Source organism: Danio rerio, chromosome 12 (genome assembly GCF_052040795.2).
Source record: "Danio rerio strain M-AB ecotype USA chromosome 12, GRCz13ab, whole genome shotgun sequence".
NCBI classification, from domain to species: Eukaryota; Metazoa; Chordata; class Actinopteri; order Cypriniformes; family Danionidae; genus Danio; species Danio rerio.
The window spans coordinates 42,648,350-42,662,890 of NC_141032.1; positions in this window are offsets into that span (position 1 = coordinate 42,648,350).

Below are 14,541 nucleotides of genomic sequence, written 5' to 3' on the forward strand. Positions count from 1 at the left end.
AGAGCAAAACATTTTTCACAGACTTTCCTGTAATAGTTTTTTTCTAGTCTTGTTTTATTTTGGCTAGAATAAAAGCAGTTTTAAATTTTTAAATCAACCATTTTAAGGTCAATTATTAGCCCCTTAAGCAATATTTTTTTTTCAATTGTCTACAGAACAAACCATCGTTAAACAATGACTTGCATAAAAATCCTAACCTAATTAGCCTAGTTAAGCCTTTAAACGTCCCATTAAGTTGAATAGCAAAGGCCCCGCCCTAGTTACGCAGATGATGTGCCCTGGGATAGGCTGGAGTGACATCTTTTAAAAAAGAGAAAACAGGCATGGACAGGAGAGCGAGTTGGTTTTGTTTGTTGCTTATTCATCCATGTTTTTCCCCTCTTTTAAATTTTTTATGGTATGTTTGTTGTTACTGTAAAAATTGTACTCTGTACACGGTGAGAAGCAGTAGGGGCTGGACGCCAGACTTTTCTTTTCTGTAAATATTTCCTCCGGTTTTTTCTTGATAGTCAGGGTGGTAGGAGTAGTTTTTGTGTTTTTATTTCTCATCTTTTGTTAGGTGTATTGGGTTTTATTTGTGTGTTTATGTAGAGGATATACATTTTTGTTTATAATTTTTCTGTGGGGTCTCTTCGGGATATTGGCTTGACGTTTTAGATGTTTCAAAAAAATTAAAAGATAACAAAGACAAATATAAAATAAGTTATTGTAAAATGTGTCATTATAACTAATATGTTTAGAAATGTGGTAAAAATCTTCTTTCCCTTAAACAGAAATTGTGGAAAAATATGCAGAGGGGCTAATATTTCTGACTTCAACTGTATATAATTGTAGTTTATCCTGTGAGCCTCTTGGAAGTTTGCAGAGGGCCTTGAGAAGCATATTTAGTGACAGTGAATCGTTCAAAATGTCAGAAGGCAGTCATTTAAAGCTTTAAAGTCACCCCCTCTCTTTCTGTGTGACTAACAGACCTCTAACAGAAAAGGGCAAAATTTCAACAAACACAGTCAGTAGGTGAGACACACCAAACACAATAAAGTTGTTTATAGTCAGCTAGTAGGACACAGCAATTTTTTTTTCCTTGCAGTCATTATTTTCCTCAGCATCCAGAGATGCTGTTTTGCTGAAGTCTCAAAGGTTAAACCCTGTTTCCTGATTCAAACCCCATTGATCTCAATGGCTTGCTGCCTCCCCTCAGCTCTGCCCGACTCAGCACAATCCCAAGCTTTAAACGCTTCAAAGCCAGAGCCATTAAAACACAATAACTCCTTAAATGAAAAAAAAGGTGCTTCCGCTGTTTTGACGATGCAATTTAGCGTTAGAAATCATTGACGAAAAAATCCCAATGTAAGGATTAGTCGGAGCACCTTCTTTAAAGCATGTAACGACACCACAGTTCAGCCTGAAAGATCCATCACTTTCCTGAGACGAAGCTTTCTAAGTCTTCCTGAGGGAAAGAGATGAGCGAACCTAGACTCTAAAGGATCCATCAGCAAGCTTTCAGCTGAAAAGAAACATAACAGAGCAACAATCATTGCACAGGGACTCTATTTTTACAGGTAAAGAAGAGACTCGGATGGCAGTTCCACATGGAGTCATTTAGACCTGCTCTTACTGCTCTCTGTACAGGCGGAAAGTTCAGATTGACTGACTGATAGCAAAGATGAACAGCAGAAATGTAATTTGCTGCATTTGGGGAATGTCACAATGCATCATAAAGTGCTGAACCTGAAGCTTAAGGGTGTGTTTACATTCTAGTTTGGACCTCTTGTTTTATTTTAGGACTGACCAAAATAAAATAAAATAAAATAAAATAAAATAAAATAAAATAAAATAAAATAAAATAAAATAAAATAAAATAAAATAAAATAAAATAAAATAAAATAAAATAAAATAAAATAAAAAAGAATAAATAAAGAATAAAAAAAAAATACACAAGGACTATTTTAGCAACTAGAATTACCAAAGCAGTCAATCTGACCGGTCTCATATAAGACGTCATATTTACATTCAAATCTTCTACTGAAATATTAAAATTAAGGTTTGAATGCTTGTGGTCATATTTTATTAAGATTTCACCTTTAAAAAATGTTAATAAAGCCGTCAAATATCCTGCAAATGTCCACAACTCACTATCATTTTCACTTTCAGAAGCAGGAAAGAAGGCTTTTTTCAGCAAGTAATGTGCCAATTAGAAAGACATGTCTGAAATAAAGTTACTTTTTTTTTCTATGAGAACGTTTTGTAAGTTAGCAGGAACTTGCTAGGCAACAGAGACATGCATGTTCAAAGTCACAGTAAAAAGTAGCACACACTGAAACACATTAGGTCATTTTGACCGCTATGGTAGTTTGAGGTAAAAATTTTGTATTGTGTAATTTTAATAAAATAACAATATTATAAATAAATACACACATATTTAGGAGATATATATATATATATATATATATATATATATATATATATATATCCTCTGTAATTATAATGTTAATAGTTAGCATAGTAGTTGGTTTAAGGTATTGGGTAGGATTTGGAATGTAAAATTAGATCATATTTTAGGTCCAGTTAATATCTTAATAATAGGCAGGTAATAAGTCAGTGATATGAATTGTTACTTAAACTAAAGTGTTACCATATACAGTATTGTCATTGCATTTTAGGAAAGCACAAAGAAAATAAAAATAATTGTAATTTAATCTTTAAAATAATTTGGTTAATATTAATTTCAGTAATAAAATACATTGTCTGTACCCATGTTCTGGCCAACTCGCTTACATCGGTTATAAAATAGACATAACCACCACTAAAAGAAAAAGCATGAACGTAGGGACATACACAAAATGTTCTTTGTTTAATTTACTGGAGTTACAAAGAATATAGAGAACAGATGAAAATGTGTATTTAACCTAATAGAGCGAAACACAAAAATATAAAAATTTGGCTTCATTATTTAATGATAACTGAAGGCAGAGAAAGTCCAAATGGGTATTAGTACAAGCCTTTAAGTTAATATGAATATAAATGTCCGGAAATACACATAAAACACTATTTTAGGGATAACTAATAAGAAATAGACAGCTCTTTGTAATGGTTTCTAATCCAATCTAAAAGCCAGAGAACATTTATATGTTGTTTTACTTGTTTGTGTTTTGCAGCATATACAGAGTTGGACACACATTTAATTCAAATTATATTCAATTTATACACGTACATATACAAACGTTCAGATTTCTCTTAAATCTACATCCCTTGCCATGAGTTATAACCTACATAAACATCTTTGTGTTTGGGTTCATACTAGAGTAATAAAGTTGTACAATCTGCTTTGATATATTTTTGAACACAGCAATCACGCTTGGATCCACACCAAAACAATCCTCCTGGGATCACTTGAAAATGGAGGTTTTGGCCGAACAGAAAACAAACTCTGGAATTGTTCGACTGAGGTGATAAAGCTGTCCGCCCAAAAAAAAAAAAAAAAACAGCTATAAACCAAGCGTCAACATAATTCAGAACAGGAAATGTGTTACATAAAAAGCAGCAGCATCTTATTATATACTGCTGAGCACAAGAATCATTACTGTAGTCAAAAATAGAAGCAGAAATAGTGAAATGATGTGCATAACGAGAGTTTTGGTCATAGAATAAAAAAAAATCTTATATGTGCTGTAAGTGGGCGGCACATTGTCTCAGTGGATGGCACTGTTGCCTCACAGCAAGAAGGTCACTGGTTTGAGTCCCGGCTGGGCCGGTTGGCATTTCTGTGTGGAGTTTGCATGCTTCCTCCAGGTGCTCCGGTTTCCCCCACAGTCCAAAGACATGTGCTATAGGGGAATCGGATGGACTTAATTGGCAGTAGTGTATGAGTGTGTGTGTGTGTGTGTGTGTGTGTGTGTGTGTGTGTGTGTGTGTGTGTGTGTGTGTGTGTGAGAATGAGAGTATAGGTGTTTCCCAGTACCGGTTTGTGGCTGGAAGAGCATCCGCTGCGCAAAACATATGCTGGAATAGTTGGCAGTTCATTCCGCTGTGGCGACCTCTGATAATTAAGGGACTAAGCCAAAGGAAAATGAATGAATGAATGTCTCAAATGTGTCACAAGTGTTTGAGGGCAGGGCAAAGTAGACTTTAGCAAACTCTATATTTCAAATAAACGCCATCGTAACTTTTTTCCCCAATCACAACAAGTAATTCAAATACCCTAGTAGTTTGTCAGGAATGGTGTAAATAGTGAAGTTTGCCGCTGTTAGGTGGCTTGGCTGCGGGCCAGTTATTGATCACAAAATCCGGTACCAACAGAAGGAAAAGTGCTGACAGCTCGTGAATCCGCCAAGGACACGGCTGTCCATTATTTAATCATCATTTCCTGGGTAAAAGGATCGGTTTTCCTTCGCCTAGCTTCCTCTCAATAGGAGCTGCCACTCCAAAAGCAAAGCATAATTTGCAACTGTTTCCCTTCTCCTCATTTCTGCTTTGTTGCTCTTCTTGATGTTGAAAGTGACTCGGCTCTCCTGTTTCCACAATATAAAGGTAGAAGTGTTTGAGCACGAGAAATGATGACAAGTAATAGGACTTTACAGTGCAAGAGAAAGTAAAGAATGAAAAAACCTGCCATGGCGTGTTCAAAGTAAATTCATTTCTTATTAAGATCAGCAACTGGAATGCTCTATTTCTATAGATGTAATACAAGAATATAAAGCTATAAACAATGAAAGACCACTTGTAGATCCTTAAAGTAATTTATTTTGATTTATGACAGTGTTTCCCCTAGCAATGTAATTGAGGGGTGTTCCAAAATAATAATATCATTATCTTTTAATCTTATAATAAATAAGATATACACATTGTGATATCGATGCTCAAACGATATATTGTGCAGCCAGAATATAAACATGCATTTTATTTTATTTTTTATTTTATTATTTTATTTTATCATTTTATTTTAATCTGACACAAATATAGCTGCAGTTTTAAGAAAAGTGAACAGTTTTTAGGTTGCAAGAAATCAGAATTATTTCCTGCGAAAATGTTAACGGGCAAGATTTTTCACGCTGTAACACATTTTCCAAAACGTGAAATGATCCTTTTATATTTAAATTTGAGTAAATCATTACTGTTTTATTCTTTAAACTACTAATAACATTTATTCCAAATGTAAAACAAAAAAAAAGATGTAATTTAGAATATTACATAGTTGTATATTTGTTTAAAATAACAACAAAAAAACCTATCTTATGCTGCGTTTACACCAGACATGGATTAAGCGTCAAGTGCGAGTGATTTACATGTTAAGTCAATGCAAAGAGGCTAATAGACATTCAGCGGCACGATTCGCTCGAATGACGCAGCGCGAATGACATGATTTGCACCAATGAAGTGGCACGAATTTTGCACGATCTGGAGGTAGCATCCAATTCCGATTAATTCAGGCCTAATTTCAGATCATGTGATCGCATCTGGGCATCCCTAAAAATACAACTAGTTTAGACTAGTGAAGAAATTAAATTTGATGCAATTGTAGTAGTAGTAGTGAGGTGAAGGTATCCCAACAATAGTGATTTAGCAGTTGCTATTAATTACATCCTCATTTTAACCTCAGTTTGAATGGAAAAAAGTTATTTGTTCTAAAATATCTGATTGGATCATTCCCTTGATTTGGCATACTAATAACACCATGGAAAATAATTACTTTGCATCTCACTAAAGGGGTTTTGAGACACGCATCATACGTTTTTGAAGAGTCTCAGGTCTTTTGTACTGCTTGCTGTTCAATGAAGGAAAGCAAATACATGAAAGAGAATGAAAAATAGGAAAGTACCCCATCTGATAGTCTCAACAGAGGCACTCATGCAGGAAAAAAATAAATAAACTCCCAGAATGCCATAGTTCCTGCTCTTCCTGTGAACCACAGAGGCCCGAAAGGCTAAATGCACAGAAAGAAAAATCGAGATAAATAAACAGTTCTCTCTCTTTTTATTACCTCTACATGTCTTTTTTATTGATCCACTGACCCGTCACACTTCAGTTCAGTTTTTCAGAACTGTAGGCACTGGTTTCATTTGTATTAGTCAGAGTATTAATTTTAAGCTCTGCAGATTTTCTTTTCCTGAGAATATTAATTATTTAAAAGCAGATTGCGTTGGCATTTATAATCCTGATTTGAATTCGGAATTCCCATACAAAAAAAGGGGCTTAAACAACACTTTATTTTCTCATAATATACAGTTGAAGTCAAAATGATTAGCCCTCCTGAATTTTTAGCCCCCCTGTATATTTTCCCCAATTTCTGTTTAATGGAAAGACAATGTTTACAACACATTTCTAAGGCAAGGCAAGACAAGGCAAGTTTATTTATATAGCACATTTCATACACAGTGGCAATTCAAAGTGCTTTACATAAACAAGAATAAAAGAAACAAGTAAAATAAAAAATAAAAACAAATAATAAAAATGAGTAAAAAAAACAATTCTAAACATAATAGTTTTAATAAGTAATTAATAACAACTGATTTATTTTATTTTTGCCATGATGACAGTAAATAATATTTTAGTAGATATTTTTCAAGACACTATAGTATTCAGCTTAAAGTGACATTTAAAAGCTTAAGTTTAGTTATGCAAGTTATGGTAATTAGGCAAGTCAAAGTATAACAATGGTTTTTTCTGTCAATCGAAAAATTATTGCTTATTAATATTGACCTTAGGGCTGGGCGATTTTTTCGATTGATTCGAATTTAATGTCAAAAAAGGACATTTGCAATTTGCTCAAAATACTTATTTAAATTGAGCCGAAACAACACAATTCCTTTGTTTATTGGGGGGAAAACATAATTGTTTTATGTGATTGTTTTTTTGTGATTCAAGTTTTTATTTTATTTTTATGCCTTTGCATCATAGGACTATGGCGTTTCTTCCAACTTTCAAAAGTTTGAAAAGACAACTTTTACGAACATTTTCAATACTTTAAAGTGATATATTGTCTTATTTGGTGTAAGACAAAAAAAATCTTGTAATCAACTGCCAATACATTTTCTGTTATTTTACAGATTACAGTATTTCTCTATATATTATTTCTTATACATCATATGATTTCAAACTGTTACAATGTCAATAAAAACTCACTTTTTTAAACTGCAGAGTTGAATTTTCAACATCAAAAGTCGACAGAGCAGAGATCAAGCTCCCATAATGCAATTCACAACCGTAAACAATTGGAAAACACTTGTGAATTACAAAATATGGAAACTGCTGATTAACAGATATTTTTGCAGTGCACAAATTTCTAAAAACTAATACGTTAACTTAATTTCATCAAGTTGACTCAACACAAATTAAGGCTTCAATTAAAACCACAATGTTTGAGGGTCAAATTAGACATTTTTCTTCCACAGCCAAGACCAAAAGCTAGCATTATTAAAGATTGCTTAAAAACCATACGTAGGTTTCTGCAGGAAGAAAAGACTGGCATTACTAATGACTCATTTTAGAAACTTTGAGAGATCCAAAAGTCCCCCATTTAACGTGCACTTTGATCTCTGAAACTTTGCAGACTCTTTACATCCACGAACATCTACATTACATGCTAGATGAAAAGCATAATAGAAGAAAGCATAATATGGATATTTTTCAGCCTTACAGCAGCTTACACGTACTCCTTTAAGGTTTCAAAAGACCTCAGACTCTTTATCAAACCCTCAATCCACCTAAATAAGTCTAAGGAATACATCATCAAGACCTCATCTAAAAGGAGCAGTGGTGTTAAAGCACACCTGCTGAGAGAGCGCAGGTCTTTCCCTCTGAGAGAGCCCCCCGGAGCAGGTGATTTACTCTACCGTCTTCCATCTCTCCCACACTGAAAAGTGTCACGCCGCAGGAAAAATCTTATTGTTGCGTCTGCCCACACTATCACCAATTTACTCAAGTTTACCAAACTTTTAGATTGAACTTTAAAAAAATTCTTAATTGAAACTGCATAATTTATTATGTTAATGCTGTTTTGATTTATCAAAGAGCGGGGCTAATTTATTAAGAATACAATTTTAGTTTGAAGTGTGGTTTGCCAAAAAATATGAACATTCTGTCATTATAGTGCCACAGCACTGACATCAAAACCCAGAAGACTAATGTGCTGCCGGTTCCCTCGAGATTTTCATGTGGGTTTTTATAATTGGGCTTTCCAATTCATGAGCTAAATTAAAGCCTCTGGTAAACATAACTTGGTGATTCTTCGACATTCTTTGGCACTGAAACAAGCTGGCTTCTGTGAAAATTGGACTCAAAATCAGGTATAAAACACTTTTGTTTGACTCTTCTCACTACTAGGGCTGTGCAATTTGGGGAAATTATATAATTGGGATTTTTTTTGACAGATATTGCAATTTGATTTGCGACTGAATTCAAACTACAAGCTGATTTTAATTTAGTTCAAGCTTTAGCTCAGTAATCTGTAAGCTACAATTCTGCGACAGCTCTTAAAATATACGCTTTTTGTTCAATGTCTGTACCTCTATAAAAATATCTGACTGAAAATATCCGCATACAAATGCTGTTTTTCCTTAATATTAGTTTGTCAATTGATGCTTCTTAAGCAGCAAACGCCATCATCCCACTTGGTAGCGCTTTCCTGTTTTCTTTTTTTTTTTTTATTGTGGGACTAGTTCAGTTGTGCAATTCTTATTGGGCAGAATGAAAGTGTGCTCACTTGATTGTCTAGTTATATACCCCTGGTCAGATCACATGATTTTGGCACAATTTCCTTGAAGTAGGGTGTCATGGGGAGTTGTAAATGACAAATGTACGTCATGGCATAAGATTCAATCGTTACTTTTCGTGTAATGTAACATAGTCCCGACAACCGATACCATGTAACACCACCATCGCAAAAAGTCTAGCATGTTTCATTTCCTGAAGCATAGTGGACTGGTTTTGAAGCACTTCATCTCAGATGTTATTCGTTATTCTTGTTTACATATATACATATATATTTAAATAGCAGCCTCTTGCAATTAACTAATCACAATGTTTCAAACTGTGATTGCAATTTGATTTTGATTAATCACACAATCATAGATATATACACTAGATATCGCTTGCGGGGCCCTGAGCATGCATCAATAGCACCATCACATTTGTACAGTGCATTTCATAGGTAAGATAGTTTTTTTTTTTACACATTGTATGTTACAAACTTTTGTGCTAAACAAGTATTGATGATAAAACAGTCTTCTACTGATCTGACCATAGTAGCACCAAATTCACAACAATGCACAATAGATGCATAAACACCAATAGCGTAGGCAACATCTAATGTAAATATCTATGTAAATAAATAAGCACGCATTTGTTATCTGTATAAGAAAATTGATTCAGTAGACACAGTGACCCATATCTACAGGTTTTTAAATGCACAGTGTTGTATTGCTCAGAAAAATGCTGTGATTTATTTATTTTTTTTTGTTTTAAACATTTTTATAGCTGTTATACAACAGCAGATTTTGCACTTTAAATATATGTAGCTTGCTTTCTATAAGTTGTTGACATACCACGTTTAATTTGTGGCTGGTTTGAAAATCGCTCATAGATTTCATTTTTGAGCAGCTGTTGTGTTTTTGTTTTGTTTAGAATGCATCAAATTTATGGTTGTCTACAATAGCTGATTTTTGGTGCTGAGTTTGACCAAATTGATTCTGAATGCTAATTCAGATTACTTTCATTTACTTTTAATTTCATAAAGGTTTCGTGGTTGTTTTCATTATCCATTATCCAGCTTGTTTATCACCTTGTGATATTCTTATGTTTGTACTGTTGGTCTGCACTAATAAATCAGTGTTTAAAAATTATTTTTATTTTATTGTTGTCTCAGTGTTTTAGTCTTATAGGCATGAGGAGATATAGCAACAATCTTGAATGTAGAAAGCACATTTTGACCACATTTGGGCCTTGTGGCATGAACGGCCTGGGAGGAGATACGTTTGTTTTTAAGGACAGAGTAGTATAACAGTATGTTGGCTTTCTCAAGCCAACATAATAAACAACTCTTTAACTTTTGTCTAATATTGACAGTAATGTAGTAACAATGTGCACCTTTTATAAAGCTACTTTGGAATAATGATTATTGTGAAAAGCTCTATACAAATAAACTTGAATTGAGTTTAAGTACTTCAAGATGCTGAATAGGCTTTCTCTTTATTATCACATGGTCTTTATGGTCTAATAAAAGTGTTAAGCACTGTACATAGAAAAAATAAAATGATGCTCTTAAAAGAAACTCATACAGTATATCGATAGTTCATGTTAACTATATGCTTTAGTAAGCATTTCAGCCTAGCTGTAGTTCAAATTACAGTTTCACCTGCATAAGTACAGTATTAGAGACACAGAAATTGATTATTTGTCAAATTTGATTGACATTTAAGTAATTCCTGGCTGTATCAGTGGGTTTGGCGAAGCACAGGCTCAATGGCAATAAGTGCTTCAGGTTTCCACAAGCAGTTTCTTTGTAAAATGAACAATACAGAGCAGTATGATGCCAGTGACTTTATCCTTTTCACATGAATGATATTCACAGGAACATATTTTAGATGAATAAGGGTTATTTTTGAGCAGTTCCTTGCACAACAAATAAATACCACAAAACAACTTAATTTTGTCTATGATTGGAAACAGAATCTATTTGCCTTTGCTATCTATCTCCAAGTTTGCTCGCATGGTCGGCCTGCTCAGTAGCTCTCAGTGCTGTACTTGAGATACAGAGTGCTCAGGTCCGATGAAGCAAGATTCCACAAAAGAGATATCAAGGTAAAACTATGTGGTTGCAGTCCATTTTTTTATCATGTTTGCTTTTGAAAATACTATTGGTTGGGTTTAGGGAAGGGTTCTGGTCTATAATTCATTAGGTGATTGGTACAAAAAACATGTACAAAAAGGATGTAATATTATAAGGACGTGTATCTGAAACACAATGTTCCCCAAGTAACGTATTGTGCATTTACAAAAATGTAGACAGCGCCCTCTAGTGGATTTGTCATATAAAATGTGCAACAAAATGACCTGTAGTGATGTGTAATACGTTTTTGCCAAAAGGGTTCTCAATACTGCTTCTCATAAGTCACTGCACAGGTTATTTTCCATGTCTTTCACTCATTTTAGACCAGATTTTTAGATTAGAGCTCCAAGAAGGAAATTTTGCATGTTCCTTGTATAGTATTCACTATTATCTACTCCATGTACTAAGGAAATTATCTGAACTTGAATTTTTTTTAACTTTGAAAATTTACTTTCCACCACTGTTTGCAGTATTTTCAATTATGATATAAATATGAAGGGTTATCTAACCATAATCGTGTGATTAGAATAGAAGTCACGTCTTGCACATGTTACCCATTGAATTGAACACGCTTTTGAACTGGAATCATGGCAGAATATCCTATATGATGTCCACTTCGCAGGTCACTTGAATCGTTAAATTGAATAAACCTCTGAAGTGCTAAATTATGGCTTATGAAATGTATAGCGGGGATGTCAAATTTGAGAACAGCTGATTTAATCCACAAAGCAATACCGCTTTTTTAAGTGATTTTCACGTAAAATGAAATTAATTTGTCATTTACTCTAATGTTTCTCAACCATGTTCCTGGATAGCCCCCAACACTGCAAGTTTGGGATGTCAATTTTTAGCATTCTTTAAAACCTTTTGTTTTCAACAGAAAAAAAGAAACTCATTAAGACTGGAAACACTTGAAGAACCACTTAACTCAATGTCAATTTAGAATTGCCGTTTTACCATTAATAGATATCCATTGTGATTGTATTTTCTAAACATTAGTATAAATATGCAATTTACCTATAACAAAGAGTAACAAACAGAACAGAAAGGAGATCGAGATTATATTTTTGAATAGACTCTGCATCATTGGCGTGCATGATGAGGTACATAATTTATTTATTTCAGTCTGTAGGTAGGAGTTATAACACATCTTTTCTTAATACAAGATATTATATTATATATTATACAGAAACACTCCTTTGAAGTCGTAAAAGAGACAAAAAATGCATAGAAGGGAGGTTATTTTTAATTGGATATATACACATAAAAGAAAAAATCTTTAGTTTACTAAATCTTCACTTTTTCCAAACCTGTTGGAAGTTTAAAGGAGAAGAACATTTTGAAAAATGTTGTAAACTAGTAACCACGTACAGTACAATGACTTGTTTCTATAGAGCGGAGGAACTATGATGACAATTTGAACGCAAAAACCCGGAAGCGATTGAGCATTTTTGCAGTCCCGGTTGCCTCGTGGGATTTTTGAATGTGATTTTGGTTAAATTACTTATATAAGATTTGTGGCTACCGCAAACTCAGGATACTTTCACGTTTTATTCTACAATATAAAACACATCAGTTACATTGCCACTCTCTCCATGTAAACAAGGCGTCTGCAGCTTTGATCCACAATTGACTTGCGATTTGGCATTGGCTAGATGTCATGTTGTTCAAATATGAGCTAGGCTGCTCAGATTTGGAAATGCTATAGGAGGACACTGGGTAATTCAAAAAAGGATAAAATGTAATTTCTTGAAACACATTTGAAGCCATCCTCTTGACCTCAGAGGAACATGTAATTGCTCTGAAGCTGCTTGGAGACTTGGAGTTTCATTTCACTAATGTTGTCTCTGAAGTTTTGAACATAATCAAATGTGGCGAGTAAATATCGGTTAAAATGCAGTAAATAAAATGGATAGTCCAGAATTTAGTTTTGTATTAAAAAAAAAAAAAAAAAAAAACTAGACTTTAAAGATATTTTTGTGCTATATTTTCTCAAACAAAATGAAATTTAATTAAATTAAAAATGTAAAAAATGTAATTAAAAATAAAGGTACTCTATATAATTTCACGTTTTATTCTACAATATAAAACACATCAGTTAAATTCCATACTTGGTTTATTAATTGGTTTTGCTTCTTTAAAAAGACGGCTGCTATCAAGTTGCTAAATGGGACTACAGGCGGTGTCGGATACATTATACCTTTACGTCATCGAAGCTGATCTGTCTGGAATGCAGCCCGCTTTGATTTTGCATTTAATTTAGTTAAGAATTTACAGTAATAATATTTTATAGTTTGTTGTATTTTTCTAATTGGGTATTCTTATTGTGTGTAGATGACTACAAACAGTGACAAGCGGAATGAGGCTTGTTCACCAATAAATAAAAATTTCCTCAACACTTACTCAGTGGTTACAAACATTTATGATTTTCTTAAATTTCTAAAACAAAAACGGCTCAGGGGTAGCTAAAGTACTATGTCGGTGCTCTTTGGGCAATGGATTCAACAGTATAAACAACAAAAGTCAGTCATGGCATTCGAAAAATATGGAAAAAAAAAATTTTTTCAAAATGTGGAAAAAAAAATTTTTTAAATGTTTTTTATGAGGGAAAAAAATATATATATTTTTTTTTTAAATGTGGAAAAAAATATTAAAAAGAAAAAAATGTGATTTTTTTTAAAGACAAATGGGGAAATAATTTTAAAAAGAAAAAAATGAAAAAAAAATATTTTTAAAAATGTGAAAAAAGTATTAAAAAAAAATTGGAAAAAAATATATTTTTTAAATGTGGAACAAATATTAAAAATAAAAAATGCGGAAAAATATTAAAAAGAAAAAATGTGGAAAAATATTCTAAAGAAAAAATGTGGAAAAATATTTAAAAGAAAAAAAATGTGGAAAAAATATAAAAAAGAAAAAATGTGGAAAAAATATCAAAAGAAAAAATGTAGGAAAAATATATATTTTTTAAATGTGGAAAAATATTTAAAAGAAAAAAAATTGGAATTTAATATTTTTTCCAAATTTTTTGAGTGTCTTGGATTGATTTTTGCTGTTTACTTGTGGCTTTCTTATGCTGAACAAAAAGTTTGATATTTTGAAGAAAGCTGAAAACCTGTACCCATTGACTTAGAAGTAAAAACAAATACTATGAAAGTCAATGGTTACAGGTTTTCAAGATTTTTCTAAATATGTACATTTGTGTCTAACAGAATAAACTTATAAAGGTTTGAAACAAGTAGGTGAGTAAACTGAATTTTGAGTATTGACAGAGTTTTCAATTTCATTGGGTGAGCTATCGCTTTAAGGAAACATTCTTGACTAGATTCCATCACTGAGGTAAATAATGACAGAGCTTTCTTTTTGAACAACACGATTTATTCAAATCCATTTATAACACGTCTTCGTTTAACACAAGACCACATTATAAAGAAACACTCCTTTTGCATGTTACACGAGGCGCACACCTTTCCCCTCACACAAACCATATAGAAAACACTTTAGATGTTTTGCTTTCATTCCCAGAGAGGGCGGCTGTCTCATCAAAAGCTGATAATGACAGCAGTCCTGTGCTTCTGGAGCAATGAGTATTTGTATGAACAGTCATCCCTCAGAGGTTTCAACACCCACACACACGCACACACATAAATACACGTACCCGAAACCATAAATCTGTGGGTTTGATTTCCCTCGGTGTTCAAAGTGTATGAAAAAAAAAT